The sequence below is a fragment of the Ursus arctos genome, unplaced genomic scaffold (genome assembly GCF_023065955.2).
Source record: "Ursus arctos isolate Adak ecotype North America unplaced genomic scaffold, UrsArc2.0 scaffold_32, whole genome shotgun sequence".
Lineage (NCBI taxonomy): Eukaryota > Metazoa > Chordata > Mammalia > Carnivora > Ursidae > Ursus > Ursus arctos.
In genome coordinates, this window is record NW_026623008.1 from 14,945,110 (window position 1) to 14,964,898 (window position 19,789).

A 19,789-nucleotide genomic window follows, 5' to 3' on the forward strand; every position below is an offset into this window, starting at 1 on the left:
AATTAAACAATATCTAATGATATAAGTGCCTATGTAGCAAGGTCTGGTTTTCAGCACTAATGAACAGTTATAAGATGATTTTAAAGTGCTTAGAGAAAGTTCCATAAACATGACATTAAAATGTCATGCCAGAGAAGACAACTAATTCATTTCCTTTTTTTTTTTTTTTTAAGATTTTATTTTATTTATTTGACAGAGAGAGAGACAGCCAGCGAGAGAGGGAACACAAGCAGGGGGAGTGGGAGAGGAAGAAGTAGGCTCCCAGCGGAAGAGCCTGATGCGGGGCTCAATCCCAGAACGCGAGGATTACGCCCTGAGCCAAAGGCAGACGCTTAACGACTGAGCCACCCAGGCGCCCCAACATGTAATTCATTTCCTAAATCAATTCCAACTCTAGAGAACAAACTGATGGTTACCAGAGGTGGGGGGATGGGTAAAACAGGTGATGGGGATGAAGGAGTACACTTGTTGTGATGAGCATGGTGGTGTATGGAAGTGTTGCATCACTATATTGTACACCTAAACTAATATTACACTGTGTGTTAAGTAATTGGAATTTTAAAAAAATTTTTAAAAAACCACAACAGTGGGAAAATAAAAACAAACAAACTTAAAAAAACAATGTTAAATACTCCAAAACTATTTTAGCACAAGAGATGCAACGAATATTTACTGGGCTTTCAGGACCTTTGCATTCGTTATTTAATTCTCCACACCAGCCTGTGATGTAGGTACAGGCATTTCATTTATTGTGTTTCACTTTATTGCACATTGCAGATACTGCTTTTATTGTAAATTGAAGGTTTGTGACAATGCTACGTTACGCAAGTGTATTAGTGCCATGTTTCCAACAGCTCATGTCTCTGTGTCACTTACTTCATATCTCTGTGTCACTTTTTGATATTACAATTATTTCAAACATTTTCATTACTATATTTGTTATAGTGATCTGTGATGAGTGATTATACTCACTAAAAGCTTAGCATGGTTAGCAATTATTTGTAGCAATAAAGTTTTTTTAAATTAAGGTTACATATATTGTTTGTTTTAGAGATAATGCTATGGCACACTTAGCAGACTACAATATAGTATAAACATAACTTGTATAGGCACGGGAAAACCAAAAAATTCCATTTGGAGGGAGGTTTAACTTACCCAAGTTCTCATAATTAATAAGAGGTAGAACTGGGATTCATACCCTGGTCTGTATATTTTGTTAAGGATTTGTTTCTTTTAGAGAGAGTGAGTGAGGCGGGGGGGGGGGGTAGATGTATGACACAGGGGCAGAGGAGAGAGCGAATCCCAAGCAGACTCCCCATTGAACGTGGAGTCTGAGGCGGGGCTTGATCCCATGACCCTGAGATCATGACCTGAAAGCCAAAATCAAGAGTCAGAGGCTCAATTGACTGAGCCACCCAGGTGACCCTGTATTTTTTAAAAAGAAACTTCACTTCCTGTAATGCAGCCTTCATACTGTAGCAAACTGAGAATTCTTTCCTGTGGTTTGTACTTTGGATGTGGGGGTGGAGCTCTCTGCCATGGAAAAAATGGAAAGATTAGAGGATCAATCTCTCGTTGAAGTTATATCAATAGAGAAAATCTTGCTGGGACTCTATCACTGTTCAACTGCTGGGCTGTACTCGAAGTCTCTTCAAAAGTACTCCAGCAGAGAGTATTCATTTCTGAATGGAATCTCTTTTCAACACCAGAGACATGATTGTTAGAAAATTAAAAGGGCTATATTTTAAATGTTATCTAACACAAACACTGCTCTTACTTAATTGTGGCTTTTGGACATTTTTAAATGAATGTTTTAGGCAATTCAAGTATTCATTAAGTCATAATATGTGTTTCATTCTGCATTTGGACCATCCAATTACTCTTACTCTTTCTTACCTCACAAAGAGATATTTAATGAGCATTATCCTCACAAACTGAAGTGTACTTTACCATCATCCATCACCCATCTCAACAGCTGTACCTGTTACGCCAGTCTTCTGATCAACCCAATACTAGAAATAATTACAATAAACAGAACTCTAGAATGAGACAATTTTGACAAATAAACTGATTTCACAACATATTCTGTAAACTGAAATAATTAGCACAAAAAATGATGAACCTTAATCTCTCATATTACATTTCTTTAAATACCTTACCATATAAAATCAATTACTCAGAGTCTGTCTTTTTTTGTACCTAACCACCACAACTCTATATAAATCTTATTTGTGATTCCACAAATTCAGAGAATATTCAGACCAGAAAATGAAATCATTTGCTAAGAAAAGGCAAAAAATTCTATATTCAATATAGTACTGAACTAATTTTTAAAAACCCAAATTCCTGTCATGGTATTCTGACCAAGGACTTTTACAGCTTAGGAATCCAATCTTAAATATTAAATTCATGGGGCATCTGACCAGCACTATGGTCATGATCTCTGAGTCCTGGGATGAAATCTGGCCTCCAGTTCCTCAATAAATGCTCAGCAGGGAGTCAGCTTGTCCCTTCTACTCTCCCTATGTCCCTCCCCCTGTTCATGGGCAGGCCCTCTCTCACTGTATCTAAAATAAATAAATACAATCTTTAAAAAAGATTTAATTCATGATAAAGGACAGCTGGAACACTGAGAAAAGATTCCCACACACTTCCTCAAAATAAATCTCCTCAGAGCCAGCACTCTGGGGATGCAACATAAGAGTATTTGGCTCTTTTTTAGTTAAGTTTGTACCTGTAAAATAAAGTTTTGTTGAACTGTACAAAAAAGTTAAAGGTGCCAGTCAGAACAAAACTTGTCTGTTTAGCCAACTGAAGTGCCATGCAAACAGCCACAAAGTGACACTTTTGGAAAATTTCACTTAGGGCTATTTTCATCCATCAAAGACTTAAGGACTTACTTATGGTTCAGACACTGTACTAGTTATATGGAAGAATGAAAATCTTGCCATTTAAAATTTGAAAACAACGTACTGCAGCTGTAAATCCAGGAAGAGTTGATTGTACTGACACCAAAAGCACCTGGAACCAATAAGCTCTTACTCTGCTTGTATTAGGAGGCCCAATTATACAACACCTGTCAGGACAGAATTTGGTTCTATCATCAAAATAAATCAGTATACATTAGCAATACTGTAAAAAGCATTTGAATACAGACTGTGATACAAAGTATATCACCAGTAAGACGTTATTAACAGTTTCCTGTAGACACTAGATAGAAGAGATTTTTCAAAGCCACCTTCCCTAAATTAATGGCCCAATTCATTAAATTTGTATGTCATCTAAAAGTACTCCTTTCACTGAAAGCTACATACAGCAAAGAACACCTAACAAGTGTCATTTAGGGAGTACTTCCTGCTCCACAGCTTTCATTCTCAACACTAAGCAATTAAATGCAAATCTCTGAAGAATGGGACCCAGGCAACGGAAGGTTCTAATGGCAACCAGGATGAGAACCACTGATACTTTTCTCATTTCTGAGCAGTGATATTATATGGAACAGGAAAACATTGCCTAATTTACAACTATTTCTGTATTCTTTATATTAGTTCAACATTTAAATGCTATGGTTTTCGCCTTTCAACTAGACAATGATGGACTCATGATAGAATGGCTTTCACAATATACCGAGATCTGACAGGCTACTTGCTTTCCCACAATATTAACTATATACTCTTCCTTTTTTAGCTTTTCCCTCCATAGCTTAACTACCAGTACCAGCTCCCCCAGGGTACTGGACTAAAAGCACTGGTCTGACTGTAAAGGAGAATTCAGTGCCTGGTTCACTGAATTCCCAGGTAACAAAAGTATTCTATAATCTGTGCACTCCTGGCTCTGTGCTTCCAATGTCCATATCCGCTATTTATCACACCTCCTATACTTTCTACATCTCTACTACTTCTCTCCCTCCATCACTCCCACCTTTATTTAGTTTCTGATTTCTTCTCCTACTTTTCATCTAAAACATTCCTAGCCAGACTCCCCATTCCATTCGTCACACTGGATAGAATCTTCACTATAGCTCCTGCTGAATATCTGTTAAGACTACCTCCTTCTCCAATAATTTCTTGAATTCCAGATTTAGATATGTGGCTCTACATTTAAGAACCAGAAGCCTAAATATTGTGTGGCTGAATTTTTATAAAGCCCCAAGTTTGCAAATTTAAGTTGCTTCGGGTAACTGTTTTTACTATTTCATAAAAATAATGTTGTTAAGTGGTGGTTGTATTCCTAAAAGTATTTATGAAAGCAGAGTTTGTTTAAACTAAACCTGAAATAAAGTACTATGGTGAATTATGAGAAAGCAAGGAAGAATGCCAAGAGTTAGGATCTAGGGATATGGACTTGATCCCTTACCAACGCTACATAAGGTCCTGAAGCAAATCATTTCATATTTCCCACTCAACCTTCCCAATATATAAAATGGGAATGATCATATCTATTTTATAGTGTTTTTATAATAATAAAATAAATACAGCAAACTGAGAAATGCTCTGAAAACTCTAAACTCTAAACTATCACACCAAGTTATTATCCTCAAATACTGTAATCTGATGAGCACACAATAAACACTAGTGCACACTGTTATAATTCAAGTTATATTAGGAAAGACAGATTTTAGTTAAAATTACTTCTCCACAGTCAGGTCTTCCTACCACTGTCCTTATTTGTTCAAAAGTTCAAATTTTTGAGAATTTGTTATTCAGATTCTTAGATCTACTTATAGAGTCTGTTATAGCAATGGCTTCTCATGTAAGATAATCTTTTCAAAGACCCTCTAAGGATAGCCATTCTTCAAGAAATCTGTATTTCCTTTTTTTTTTTTTCTTTAAGATCTTATTTATTTATTAGAGTGAGAGAGAGAGAGAGTGCACAAGCTGGGGGGAGGGGCAAAGAGAGGGCAAAGAAGACTCCCCTCTGAGCAGGGAGTCTGAGCAGGACTTGATCCCAGGATCCTGGGATCATGACCTGAGCTGAAGGCAGTCACTAAACTGACTGAGCCACCCAGGCGCCCCAAGAAAACTGTATTTCTTAGGGCTTCTGGAGAAGTCAAACTAAGAACACAAAGATTCAGTGTAGGGTGCCTTCTGTATGCAACCAGCTTTTAATAGCTTTAATCTTTTCTATAAATTGTACAAAGTTCTATAATCTCATTTTCTAGTATGCATTTCAACAGTGGTTTTTTTGTTTTCCTCTTTTGGTTTTATATCTTCCTAAAACTTCACTGTTATCCAAGCTAAAAAATAATCACTCTCAAAACCAAAGAGATAGTGGAACAATGCCTTCTAGGTCTTTGATACTTATTCTCTTCGCCTGTTGGCCAGCCTCCAGTTTTTCTGCTCCTTCCCTTCCTTCTTAAAAGTTGCCAAATGGTTATGTAAATAAGCCAGCTGGCTTCTGAGTCATCACTTCCGTATCCAACTTCTCTAACTCTCAATGTGAACCTTAATATGCTCTATGAACCCTTAACACTTAGCAGCCCTTGAAATTTTTCACTCTTTCTGAGCATAGCAGCTGGACTTACAGGGATTTTTCTCACCCCGATAGTATTATTACTGACACCTGTTGCTCACATTCTAGTAGTATATCTATCATCCCTTCTAAACATGCCTTTCCTCTTGGTAACCCAAGACATTTTTCTCTAAACCTGCTACTGCTTTCCAAAAGGACAAAATCTCTACATATGTAAAATTTAAAAGTTAATAAGAAATGCAATAGTCCATACTACAGTTAGTTTAATGAAATGGTTTGCCAATGGCTTCTTGGTTATGATACCAAAGGCACAGGCAACAGGAGAAAAAACAGACAAATTAGACTTAATGAAAATTTAAAATTTTTTGTGTAAAGGCAACTGATGAGATCATATATCTGGTAAGGAATTGAGATCTAAATATAAAGAACTCCTACAACTCAACAACAACAAACCTAATTAACAAATGGGCAAAGGACTTGAACAGACATTTCTCCAAAAAATATACACAAATGGCCAAAAAGCACATGAAAAGATGTTCAACGTCACTAATCATTAGTGACATGAAAATATAACCCCTCCTCACCCACACAAATTTTCTGACCATCATTAAGTTTGCTATTATCAAAAGGAGCATATTCTGAATGACAGTAAACGTAAGTTGGCCAACTAAAGCTAGAAATATTAAAAGGAAAATTGGTTACTACACAAAAGTTCTTGATTCTGGTATTAAAACAGATAAAGCACTGTGGCAATTTACAGCTGTGTTTAGAATCAACACCATCATAACAAGCACACCAAGCACAGGTATGAATTAAAGAAAACCTACAATCCCAGTACAACATAACAATTTTCCATTCAGATCACCTGTTCATTTATTTTCAGTGTTTTTCATCTTCTACTATATGCCTTTAAGACTAAACACTTTCCTCTGAATACCACTTTATTCACATGAATAGGATTCACAAAATTCTTATATGACGTGATATCTCTCATTCATTTCCAAAGATAACATTCACTGTTTTGGTTTTGTATTTAATTCAAGAGATTTATAAACTTCCAAAAAATAGATTTTGTTATTCACTCCTATATATTATGTTTAAGATTATGAAAACATAAAATTATGTTCAACTAAAATAAATCATTATTCTAATAAGCTTTTTAAAAAATATTATGTTCTGTATAGTTTTAGCTTAAACATAATTTAGATTTTGTTATTCTTTGGTTGTTAAGCTCTAATTCTGTTGTATATTCAAAAAAGGATGTAAAAAAAAATAAGGGGAAAAAAGGATGTAAATATGATTGGAATTTAGCATTTTTCTCTCAGCCTAACATGATCAAATTTTTTAAATGCCCTTTGAGTATTTGAAAAAATAAAAAGCATCATCTTAGTTAACAAGAAGAAAGATATTTAAACAAATTTAATAATTATTATTTCAATGAAATTATCAGTAGCTTTTTAAATCTTTTACCTTAGTTGAAACAGTAAAAAGTTATCTACATATTGTTAGTTTGATACTTCCGACGTTCAAATCACGGATATCCTCAATCATTTTTATCATTTTATATTTTTATGACTAAATATATACAAAATTTCTCATACATATTATTCCTGTGCTGGTATATATGTACTATTTATGTATTTATATCTCTATCTATTTAAAAACCAGTTCAACTATTTGTATCATTTACCTAGATCAGAAGCTGACAAACTATGGCCCTTGGCATGTGTTTTTCTAGGGCAAGCTGAACAAAATTTTTACATATTTAAAGGAAGAGAAGAAGGGAGGAGAGAGGTAGGGAAGGGGGTGTTGAGGGGATTGAGGGAGGAGAAGGGGGAGAGAGAGAAAAGAATGTGAGGAGGGGAATGAGGGAGAAGTAGGAGGAGAATAATATGCAAAAGACTATGTGGCCACAAAACCCAAATTTTTACCAGCTGGCCTTAACAGCTTAAGTGTGCTGATCTTTGTGAGGGGTTGGCAATTTTTTTTCTACGAACGTTCAGATAGCAAATATTTTAGGCTTTACAGACCATACAATCTCTAGCAACTTTTCAACTCTGCAGTTGTAGCACAAAAACAAAATCCATAAATTAGTACGGCCGTGTTCCGGAAAAAAAAATTAATATTTTATTTATTTATTTGACAGAGAGAGGGAGAGAGCACAAACAGGGGGAGCAGCAGAGGGAGAGGGAGAAGCAGGCTCTCCTGCTGAGCAGGGAGCCTGATGCAGGGCTTGATCCCAGTACCCTGGGATCATGACCTGAGCCAAAGACATACCCTTAATTGACTGAGCCACCCAGGCGCCCCCCCAGTAAAATTTCATGTACCAAAAACAGGAGAGGGGGATTGGCTGGGTGGCTCAGTTGGTTAAGCATCATCTGCCTTCTGGCTCAGGTCAAGATTCCAGGGTCCAGGGATTAAGTCCCACACAGGGATGGGCTCCTTGCTTAGCGGGGAGCCTGCTTCTCCCTCTGCCTGCCACTCCCCCTGTTTGTGCTCTCTCTTCTAAAAATAAATAAATAAAATTAAAGAAAAAGAGAGAGAGAGAGAAGGGCCAACACCTGATCTACATGATTATACTTACTGATCTGTCCACTTCTCTAAGATGTCATTTTCCCACACTAATTATGGATTTGACAATTTCAATTTATTTTACATTTGCTTTATACATATTCTAAACAAATTAAGAAAATAAGAGTTTATGATGTACATCTTCTAGGAATTAAATCTTTCATTATAGGAATTCTCTCTCTCCTATAGGTTTTTTTGTCTTGAATTCTATGTTAACTTGTAAAGGCTGCTTAAGCCTGCTTTCTTTTCATTAGCATTTTCCCAGTAATGGTTCCATACTTTTGTTTTCAATCGTCCTGTATCATGTTTAAATGCATATTCCTAAATTTTAGGTTTTGACCAATTTGAGTCACTATTTAATAGAGGAATTTACCTTCATTATTATTATAGTGACTAACATGTTTAATAGTCCTACTATTTTATCACATTTACTTTGTATTATCTTCTTTCCTGTCTTCTGTTAAATTCATTGGGGTCCATTGGTTCCACCTTATTCTTTACTAGTAAGGAAATTACATATCCTTCTACCACTGTATGTGCCAAGTTACTTACCTATTACTTTTTAGCTCTAACCTCCTTATAAGTAGGAGGGTGTTTTCACCCCCTGTCAGCATGGCTCCTGACACCAGCTCCATTCAGATCCCAGCCTCTCAAAGCCACTAGAGATGACAACAAACAGACAGGCATGCACAAAGTACCAGCCTCACCTAATTCTCTCACCTACAGACTTTCTGTTGTCTAAGGACCAACCTGTATTAACTCCCTTCTCAGAAGTGTCAGTAACAGTCCCCAAGGACCCTTCCTCCAAGCTCCTAGGTCTGGCAACACCACCACTTCTTTCATTCCTCCAGCATTAGGCATGTTAGCTGCTTCCTGTGGTTATTAATCTCTGGATTACCTCAGCACCTCCTTGATAATCAATCAGCTGGTATAAAAAATTTATGTATTAAATCCCCTCTATTTGAGGGGCGCCTGAGTGTCTCAGTCATCGAGCATCTGCCTTTGGCTCAGGGCGTGATCCCGGGGTCCTGGGATCGAGCCCCACATTGGGCTCCTCCGCTGGGAGCCTGCTTCTTCCTCTCCCACTCCCCCTGCTTGTGTTTCCTCTCTCGCTGGCTGTCTCTCTCTGTCAAATAAATAAATAAAATCTTCAAAAAAAAAAAAAAATCCCCTCTATTTGAAATACTTAGTACAGCTGTTTTCTTTCCCCTGACAAAATATTAAGCTGCACTGCTAAACTACTTAGGTTATCATGTTGTCAACTATACTCAATGGGTAGACTTAAATTTTGGAAATGAACTGTAAAAGAAGATGTGCAATTTTAATGGTGCTCAAGAATAAGAATTGAAATAACAAACAGAGTCTTTAATAATATAGTGCAGTATGTGAAAATGGAGCATCACTGAAAGGGAACTGAAGAGGAGATTTATTTTGCCTGTGAAGTATAACAAAAAACTGGCGACATAATTTTTCTTCTACATATCACCTAGTTAAGGTACCTATGTACCAAAATACTGGGCAGACAGAAACACATAATATAAGAAGGGGAAAACTGAGATAGCATAAGAGTTTACGATTCTTCACTGAGAAAAAAATAAGGGTTCATCAATTAATAAAAAGTTTAAAATCAAGGACGCCTGGCTGGCTCAGTTGGAAGAGTATGTGACTCTTAACCTCAGGTTCATGAGTTTGAGCCCCATGTTGGGTGTAAGAAATTACTTAAATAAATAAACAAGCTTTAAAGGTCACCTAAAAATGTTTTTTAAAAAAGTTTAAAATCTGAAACTAATGATGTGTTTTATTTATCTAACGATGAATATGTTGACTAAGTGAATTTAATTTAAAAAAGTAAAAATAAAAAATGTTTAAAATCAGATTTAGCTCTTTCTCACATCTATCAGTGTAAATGAACATGTGAGAAAAAGGAATAGTAAAGAAATTTATGCATTGAGAAAAAAATCTGGTAAGTGAATTATAACATTTTATTTTCATAAGAGTCATTTTATATATCGATGTATAATATTCATTGTTGATATTACTTGATTCTACTTGCTTTATTTTTAAAAAATATTTAGTAATCTCTACACCCAACGTGGGGCTCAAACTCACAACCCCGAGATCAAGAGCCGCATGGTGCTCTGACTGAGCCAGCCAGGCACCCTGATTCTACTTCCTTTAAATATAACTTAACTTCTCCTTTAGTATTCACTGACAGAATTTAAAATTACTGCAAAGTTACATAATGTGTGTTGTCTGCTTTTCGTTGACTATTGAGTCACTGAAATTCACAATTCTTAGTTCTATAAAGATGCTAGCTTTTTTTTTTAAGATGCGAACCATGAGAGACTATGGACTTTGGGAAACAAACTGAGGGTTTTAAAGGGGAGGAGGGGGGGAATGGGTTAGCCCGGTGATTGGGTATTAAGGAGGGCACATATTACATGGAACACTGGGTGTTATATGCAAACAATGAATCATGGAACACTACATCAAAAACAAATGATATACTGTATGGTGACTAACATAACATAATAAAAAAAAATTAAAATTAAAAAAAGATGCTAGCTTTTAAACACCATACCTTGTAGTTAGCAAAACACTTCAAATAATCATCTGATCCGTAATAAAACAAATACAGTTGACCCGTGCACAACACAAGAATTAGAGGCAATGACCGTCCCTCACAGTTGAAAACCCACATATAACTTCTGACTCCCTGAAAACATAACTAAAAGCCTACTGTTTACCAGAAGACTCACCAATGACATAAACAGTGGATTAACATGTACTTTGTATATGTATTATAAACTATTCTTATAATAAAGCTAGATAAAGTATTAAGAAAATCATAAGGAAAACACATTTACAGTACTGCACTGCATTTATAAAAAAAAAATCTGCATATAAGTAGACCCACACAGTTCAAACCTGTGTCATTCAAGGGTCAAATGTACTCCCATAATAAGCTTTCCTCTCCCTTCTTTCATTCCTTGCAAATTGATTCCCCTCCCCACTCCATTAATCTGGGGTATAAACACATATACCCATCTGTACAATTAAATGCAGGTCAATATTCTACCTATCTCTGGTACTTACCCCATATGCAGACCTTTCTCCCATAGTCTTATCAGCCCACTTCCCCCACAGCTCTCTGAATCACATAAATGGTATCACGGATGGAATCATGTGTCTCCCTCACCCACCCCTAAAACTCATATATTGAAGCCTTATCCCCAGTGTGATGACATTTGGAGAGACAATTAGGTTTAGATGAGGTCATGGGGATGGGGCCCTCATGGTGGGAGTAGTGCTTTTACAAGTGACCCCAGAGAGCTTGCATGTCTCTCTCTCTCTGCCATGTGAAAACATAACAAGAAGGTGGCCTTCTGCAACCCAAAAAGGACCTCACAAGGAACCAATGCAGCCAGTACCTCGATCTTGGACTTCCCAGCATCCAGATATATGAGAAATGAATGTCCTTTGTTTAAGCCACCCAGTCTATGGTATTTGGTTATAGCAGCTCAGGCAGACCAAGACAAATGGAATATGAATTTCTGTGGGAAATATTACAAGCAATTTGAATTGTCAGTCTGCTCCATCTCCTGATTCTCTTTAAAATTCACCTGTTCAATCTCCCATCACAAAATTTACTGGCACATGCTAATTTCTGTAGCTGAACTGAAGTTGCAATTTTCAGAACCATAAAATCTAAAAAATCTGAATGTCACAGCCAGTGAAAAATAGATTGATGGCACTCAAGTGAATTTCTCTTCTTAAACTAAGGGAAATAAGTGAAATGTGAAATTCCAAAGTGGTAAACTTACAAGGAAAACGCTGAGAGAATGCACTACCTATTAAAACAGATGAGTGGTAGCCACAGGAATGCAGAATCAGACTTATAATTACAAAGAACAAACTGATGGTTGCCAAAGGGAAAGGGACTGGAGGAATGGGCAAATGGAGTGAAGAGGAGTACGAGATATAGGCTTCCAGTTAAGCAATGAATAAGTCACAGGAATAAAATTTACACCATAGAGAATACAGTAAGAGGTTTAGAATAGCACTGTATGGTGACAGATGGTAACTACACTTGTGGTTAGCACAGTGTAAGGTATAGAGTTGCTGAATCACTATGCAGTACATCTGAAACTAATGTAACATTGTGTGTGGACTATCCTCAGATAAGAGAAAGGGGAGAAGGAGGAAGCAGCGCTCCTCTCAGGATGTGTCCAGAGGAAGCAACTCCAAAGATGTGAAAGATAGAATCCTAAAACCTTTTTCTCCCTCAAAGAGCTTGGATAAAAACGAACATCATCAACAAAACCTGAGCCTGTATCAAAGACAACAGAAGAAATGTTTATGAAATCACATTCTTTACAGATTGATTCTTACAAAATTCCTTGGCCCTCTAAAACAAGGTTGTATTAATGTAGGATATTAAAACTTTCACTCTTTATACTTTATATTTCAAAATATAAGTTCTCGTATTATAAATTTGCCAAACAGAATCTAGAACTTGGAGTTTAGGGTGACAAAAATCTGAATAATAATTACAACTTAACTATCATCCTTGCAGCAAGAGTTAAAACTAACTAAGGAAATTTTTAATGAAAATCACTGGGATTCTTTTTCTCGATACATGCAATGAAAAGGATGATCAAGCATATAAAAATTACTTTAGACATGTTTCATGGTAAGTTATAAAACCATAAAAAATGAAATTCACCTGACAGAAAAACATTTGGAAGTCCTACTTTATAAATATGGTTACAACTGTTTTAATAATAAAAACAAAAAAAAAGACAGGTGAAATTCTCCAATCAAATATTACAACATTAAAACAGTCTCAACAATTAGAGGAAAAAGCTTATCATAATTATCTAGCATATACCAGATGAAACCACAGACATAAATGATCTGGATATTTTATAGCTCCTTGTAACTTCTATACTAATGACACTTGTAAAGGTTTGTTAATTGGTAAAGAGTTTAAGGACAATATGTGTTGAGTAAGTTTTCAACAAGGTATACATTTTTAAGTACACATATTACCAATTAGGGGAAAAAAAAGAAACAGATGATTTGGCACCATGAGGACCAGTTCAATACAGTCAGAACTGCAGGTTTCTGAACCCACGTCAAATCCCTATGTGGTGGAAATGCAGCTTCCAAGCACCACACATCTCAAAAAAAAAGACTGCTTTAGATAGCCACGGTGCGTTCCATAGGGGAAAGGGGAGTAAAACACAATAAATTTTGCTTTGCTTTGCTTTTTTTATAGAAATTCAATACTTATCTATTTCAATAATGAAATATGAAAAAAGTTTCAAAGCTTCCTCTATTTTATTCTGATTATAAGCAAGACTATCAGAGTTGTCAAATCAGAATTTATTTTCTTCATGAAAGAAAAAAAAACACAAAAAAGTATAAAAGCTTGCATGCAGTTAAATAAAATCACTATCTTAATCGTAAAGAAAAAGCAATTTGCAAAGCCTAAAATAATCGGTCAATCAAGAACTGCAAAGAAACATGAGAATTTTTCTGTAATAAAATAAGACTTCTGAAAGGAAATTAAAGTCTGAAAGTTGGATAAAATGAAGACACTGTAGGGACCATGAGTCATCTGAAATGTACTAATAATGAAAATTATAGTGTTTAAAAAAAATATCATGGTACACTTATCATGATGAGCACTGAGCAATGTATACAACTGTTGAATCACTGTATTGTACACCTGAAACTAATAAAACACTGTATTAATTATACTGGAATTAAAAAGCTTAATAAAATTTAAAAAAAAGAAGAAGAAATCTCATGACCAAGAATTATTCCCTGATGAAGAAGTCCTTTGCTCAGTATTTCCAGAAACAGTGAAGAATTGAACCAGGGGATCATATACCATCACCATTCTCAGTCCACTATAAAACATGACTGAGTTGATCTCTCAGAAGAAAGGAAAACCAAAAGAAATTTCCAGAAAATATAGAAATTTCCAGAAGCATACAGAAAACATCCTATCGCTCCACTTCTTTGGCAATGTTCTGACCATACTTTCTCACTAGCTACTGTGAACATAGCTTAGGAGTCACACACACAGTGACATTAAGAGAAAAAAAAAAAGGCCTCGATGTTGAACCTGGTAATCAGTGCCAGTCTGATCTCCTTGTTTGGTAATTTAGCTCAATTCTGTGAAAATTAACTGAGTTAAAGCAAATGTGTAACTACAATTAAGCAATAAGTAGGAAAAAAATCTGTTTTGCTTAAGTAATTTAAGATAATCCAAATAAACTTCTATTTTTTAAAAAGATAAAAAATAACACAATGTAAAAGTTTGCCTAATTTTAAATTAAAAACACAGCATTCAAAAGATTGTCATAATAAGAACAGCCTATTCTGAAAGAGTTTCTAAAACCCACGAAGAGGGGCGCCTGGGTGGCTCAGTTGGTTAAGCATCTACCTTCAGTTCAGATCATGAAAGAGCCCAGCATCGGACTACATGCTCAGCGGGGAGCCTGCTTCTCCCTCTCCCTCTGCTGCTCCCCCTGCTTGTGCTCCGTCAAATAAATAAACAAAACCTTAAAAAAAGTAAAAATAAAACCCACGAAGACCTTAAAGAAATTCCAATCTCATTTAACACAAGCTATTTGTTTACAAAGAGAAAAACCGCGCATTAATAAGAACTTCCACTGGGTCAAAATTTGAAATAATACTGGCAGGGCTAAGACTCTTAACTCAGGTCTCCTGGAGATTGCATTTTTCTACATTTTTCTACTTACTTTGAAATCTGCCCCAAAAGACACTTTTAAATTCCAAATTCTTCACCATTTCCAAAGTAAGGGCATTTTGGGTTTAGAGACTGTTAAAGTGCTGCCATTCCACGGTAAGTGAAAAGAATCCACACCTAAAAAGACTGTCTCTCAAACTTACTGTAGTTTGAAAATATCCTTTTAACTATCAATCTCTTATAGACTAATAGTCCAATGTTCTTCACTTTAATTAAACAAAAGCACCAGAGGGGGCCCCTGGGTGGCTCAGTTGGTTAAGCCTCTGACTCTTGATTTCAGCTCAGGTCATGATCTCAGAGTCATGAGACAGAGGGAGAGGAGCCTGCTTAAGATTCTCTCTCCCTCTCCCTGTCCACCCCTCCCCCACTCTAAAACAAAAACAAAAACAAAAACAAAACAAAACAAAAAAAACCCCAAAAACCTCCAGGGGGGAGAGGACTGGAAAGATTTAGAAGTCATTTAACAATGAAAATGCAAATAAAGCCTTAAAATATGGCATGTGCCAATTTATACACATATGTAAAATCCTATCTGGAAGGGAAAGAAGCAGATGAAGAGGCTGCCACTGATGATTTAAGAAATAGACAGGGGGCGGGGGGAGGGGGGATCCTGGTTGGCTCAGATGGCTGAGGTCATGATCTCTGGATCCTGGGATGGAACCCTGAATCAGGCTCGCTGTTCAACAGGGAGTTTGCTCTTCCCTCTCACTCTGACTCTGCCTCTCCCCTCATGCATGCTTGCTTGCTCTCTCTCAAGCAAATAAATAAAATCTTAAGAAAAAAATATAGACTGCGGAGCAATTTTCTATATTTTCCTTCTTTTATGTTTCAAAGCTATGAAATTCACTTTTCTTCAACTTAGGTGCTTTCACTTAAATCCTAATAGATGTATTTAGTGTCAAACATTAAGTCACAAAGACAGGTAGATTCACAGAAGCGGGTGAGACTCATCAAAAAGGGCATATGGCTTAAAGGAGTATCTTTATTCTTACCTTCAGCTGATTTGTGCATAATAATAAACCACACTAACTGCTAAAAGAAAATGACCAAGGTTGGCCTCTTCTTTTATCCTGCGAAGGATAAAGCAAAGACTTGGAAGAGATCTCAAACTCTTGGGGAGAGCTGAATTTCACAATAATACCAGTCATGTAGCTAAATTAGATGAGTGAGACACACATACACACACATGCACACATACACGCACACACAAATGAATCCTGAGGAGAACCAAGTCTGACAGGCATGAAAATAGTAAATGCCACTTAGTGAGTATTTAGCATATCCTATTCTAAGGCAGGATTTTATATAATCTTCATAATAACCTTATTGAACGGTGGTCAAATTCTAATTCTCACCTATATAGCGGATGATGAAACCACCTTCTAGAAATACTAAATAATTTACACAATATCATGTAACCAGAAAGTGAAAGACAGCCCCACAAGCTAGGCCTATTTCAGGCCAAGCCTGTAATCCTTTTTCCTCTATTTGAAGGCTCTGCTTTCCATTATGATCCATGAGTATGTCAACTGTTAAACCTAAGGAGACTTAGTTTCCCACAAAACTCCTCAATTTTCCAAGCATGCCACTCAGAAAAAATTCCTCACTCTATCAACAGAGGTTAAGACATTGTTAGGAAACAAATGAATCCCTGTAAGTCAGCCTCTGTTTGAAAGGGAAGAGAAAAGAAAGGGGATTGTGACCAGGTGTGATTTACTGGGTTCCTTCATCAAATAGGCAATATGGTAGCAAAAGAGACCACAAACTCAAAAGTAAGATAGATAATACCTGATGAACCTTCTTCTAGAATTCATGTACTCTTGACTTCTAAAGGCAACTAATAAAATTGCATACATAAAGGCATTTGTGGGCTCAACAACTGAGACCACAGGGAGATCTTTCTTTTTTAAATGCAAACTATGCATTTTTAAAGGAGCAAGGTCTTTCAGAAAACTTAAGTGTTTTGAGCCAACTGCCTAGGCCAAATCACAACTTGAAACAATAATTTGAAACTGAAAATTAAGTTATTCCCCTTATGTGCCACTGATCAGTTGCTAGCCTTTTAAGCTCAAAATTTATCTTGTTTGTCTGTACAGTCAAAATGGATCTGGTCTCCTTAATATTTAAATATTTTTAAGTATTTTAAATATTCTTCCATTTCAGCTGACACAATGTTAAGCTCTGTCAATAGAGGGCCCTACAGAAATAGTGCAGGAGGAAGGGGTTTTGATTCCTGGTTCCTATTTGGATTGCACATCAAGCTCCTGCACCACGCGTGGCTCTTCCAGAATCTGGCTTCTCCAGTGCTCAGCTGCCCTAGAGGGCACATCTTCAGTGCCAGGCTGCTACAGAAATGCGCAGCAGACAGCAGGGCCCAATGGTTAACAACGACCCCTGGTATCTTCTTAGGCAGCAAAATACCTCCTCTAAGAAACCTACCTGTGAAGAGCTTTCCCTCACCACCCCAGAGGGCAAAATTCTGGCAAGTTGCAGAGGGTGGGTTTCTAGTAAGTTCCACTGCCATTTCACCACAACAACTTCTCTACCACTCGGTGAGCCACATCATGCCCTATTCAACAAGGTCTGGATTTCAGCCCAAGATGGGGGAGAAGTCTCTTACCTAACACTAACTACCATAAAAAAAAAAAGGGAGAGACACAAGGTTTGGTAGGCTTTTTATGAATTTTAAAAACAACATACACTACACATTCGAGTGTGCTTCACTTTGACCTATCTACAAAGTCACCTGTAGGGTTTCCAATTTTGAGTGAAGAACAGAACAAAAGACCCTGCAGCAAGTTTTAAGTTGTGATGCAAGCTGCTCTACCACGTGGGACCTATAATCCGGCATATTCAAGGTTATCTAAAGTATCTCTGGTAAACAGAGATGCTATATAAGGAGCCTCTAGCCACTGCACACTGCAGCAGCTCTTTGCTAAAGGAGACTGGCACTAGAGGATCCAGCTTTCCCCAACTCTCAACAGAGTACATTTCCATCAAGTTCCAGAAGGATTTCTATGAAATTCCACTGATATAATACTACACTGACTTCTATACCATGAGGTGAGCCACAGCCATGCACTCTCCAATATCAGCCCTAAAGAAGAAGGCTCTTTCATATCTATTCTGTCTCAGTCCCAGGATAAGCATCTGCTCCTTATATTTGCCATTTGTATATTCTTTAGAGTTCTTTCTTTAATAAGCCAATCCCTCATTACTCCAATCCTCAGTTATACTGAATAATCTCTTTTTTAAAATAATTTAGGGGCGCCTGGGTGGCGCAGTCGTTGGGCGTCTGCCTTCGGCTCAGGGCGTGATCCCGGCGTTATGGGATCGAGCCCCACATCAGGCTCCTCTGCTGTGAGCCTGCTTCTTCCTCTCCCACTCCCCCTGCTTGTGTTCCCTCTCTCATTGGCTGTCTCTATCTCTGTCAAATAAATAAATTAAAAATAAAATAAAATAAAATAATCTATATGCTCAACATGGGGCTCAAACCCACAACCCCCAAGAGTCACATGCTCTACCTACTGAGCCAGACAGTACCCCCTGAATAATCTTTTATATTAAATCTTCCCTACTCACATTACTAGTTTTTCCCTCATGATTAGAATTGGACTAATACACAAATATTAATAGCTTGGGTGGTTCTGCTCAGTGCCATGAAAACGAACACAAGAACCTCCTTTTAAACAATTTAGAGTTCATTTTGACATTTTAGTTTTAAAACTCAAAATTAAACAGGAATGATTTAAACCAAGTTTAAGCATAAAACTAAGTGCAAATTAATTTATGTATTTCTTAAAATATCAATCATGGCTTGGCAAGTTGTACATTCCTTCTCCAAATGTTCTACAGTCTTTAAACGAACATTAATCAGCCCTGTAACTTACAATCACCAGCTTTTAGCATTACTTTGAATAGTAATACTTTCTCTCTTATTATGTAAGTTCTAAAAGGCCTAAAATATGGAAGCAACAACTGAAAAGTTTTCATTATTAAAAGGAGCAGTTGTTATGTATAAACACTGATAGTCTCAAACAGAATGGGTCAAATAGCTTGTCTCTCTCCACATTCCTAAAAGAGACTTCATAATTCTAGCTCTTAACCACAACAAAGACCAAACGAGCATGTAACGGTGGAATGGTACAAGCTAATCAGTATCTTGGGAAATGGCTTAAAATGAAGGGGACCCAGAGTGACTTCTTACAACAGTGTTTCAAGTCCCCTGCACCTGTTACTTGGAAATACACTATGAAGTTCACATTCTTTAGCAATCCAACATAATGTTAAGTCTAAGAAAGTCCAATACCTATTTATGAAATAAAAAATCAAATCAACCAACAAAGAAGCCCACCACAATTGCTCTCAGAGGTAAAAACACCCATTTCTTTTTAAGTAGAAAATCACCACCACCACTCCACCAAAAAGAGAGAAGAAGGAAGACTAGCAGATTACACACTAGAAAGCAAAAACGTGATTTGTGGGGTTTTAAATGGACTTTACAACCATACTCTAATTTCTTAAACAACAAAAAAGAAAATTAAATATCACTATATCACTGACAGTTCATTTTGAATGACTCCATAAATATAATTGTATAAAACTGTCAGCAGCCACATTAGAGCGGTGTGTCTAAAAAAATACTAAATAAATAAATTAAATAAAAACATTCTTCAAGTAATGTTGTATGTTACTGCTCAGAAGTTTGCTTTAGAAAACCAGAAAAACTGCTTTTATATGGAAATTTCTTTAAATATAAATTTTATCTTACTTGAGAGAGTCCAGGGGACGATGCATGTCCCGGGGGCGTTGCCGCAAGATTTGGATGCCCCTTATTTATTTCATGTGCTGAATAAGGGGAAGGGGTCGGGGGTCCCGGCTGTCTTGCTACTTGTGTTACCTGTGAGGAAATCAATATTTAGTAAGAGTTTTATACTAGTAACCCAATCTTAATAAATATTG

General features: G+C 36.7%; 1 protein-coding gene across 23 annotated transcripts in view; it reads right to left on the reverse strand.

The window, feature by feature from the left end:
- The window catches only part of EIF4G3 (eukaryotic translation initiation factor 4 gamma 3), a 333,841-nt gene that overhangs the window by 194,543 nt on the left and 119,509 nt on the right, over positions 1 to 19,789 (reverse strand). For all 23 annotated transcript variants that reach the window (XM_048221828.2, XM_048221838.2, XM_048221839.2 and 20 more), the window contains exon 4: positions 19,599 to 19,727. The gene's annotated coding sequence lies outside the window, so the exon portion shown is untranslated. The remainder of the gene's footprint in view (positions 1 to 19,598; positions 19,728 to 19,789) is intronic.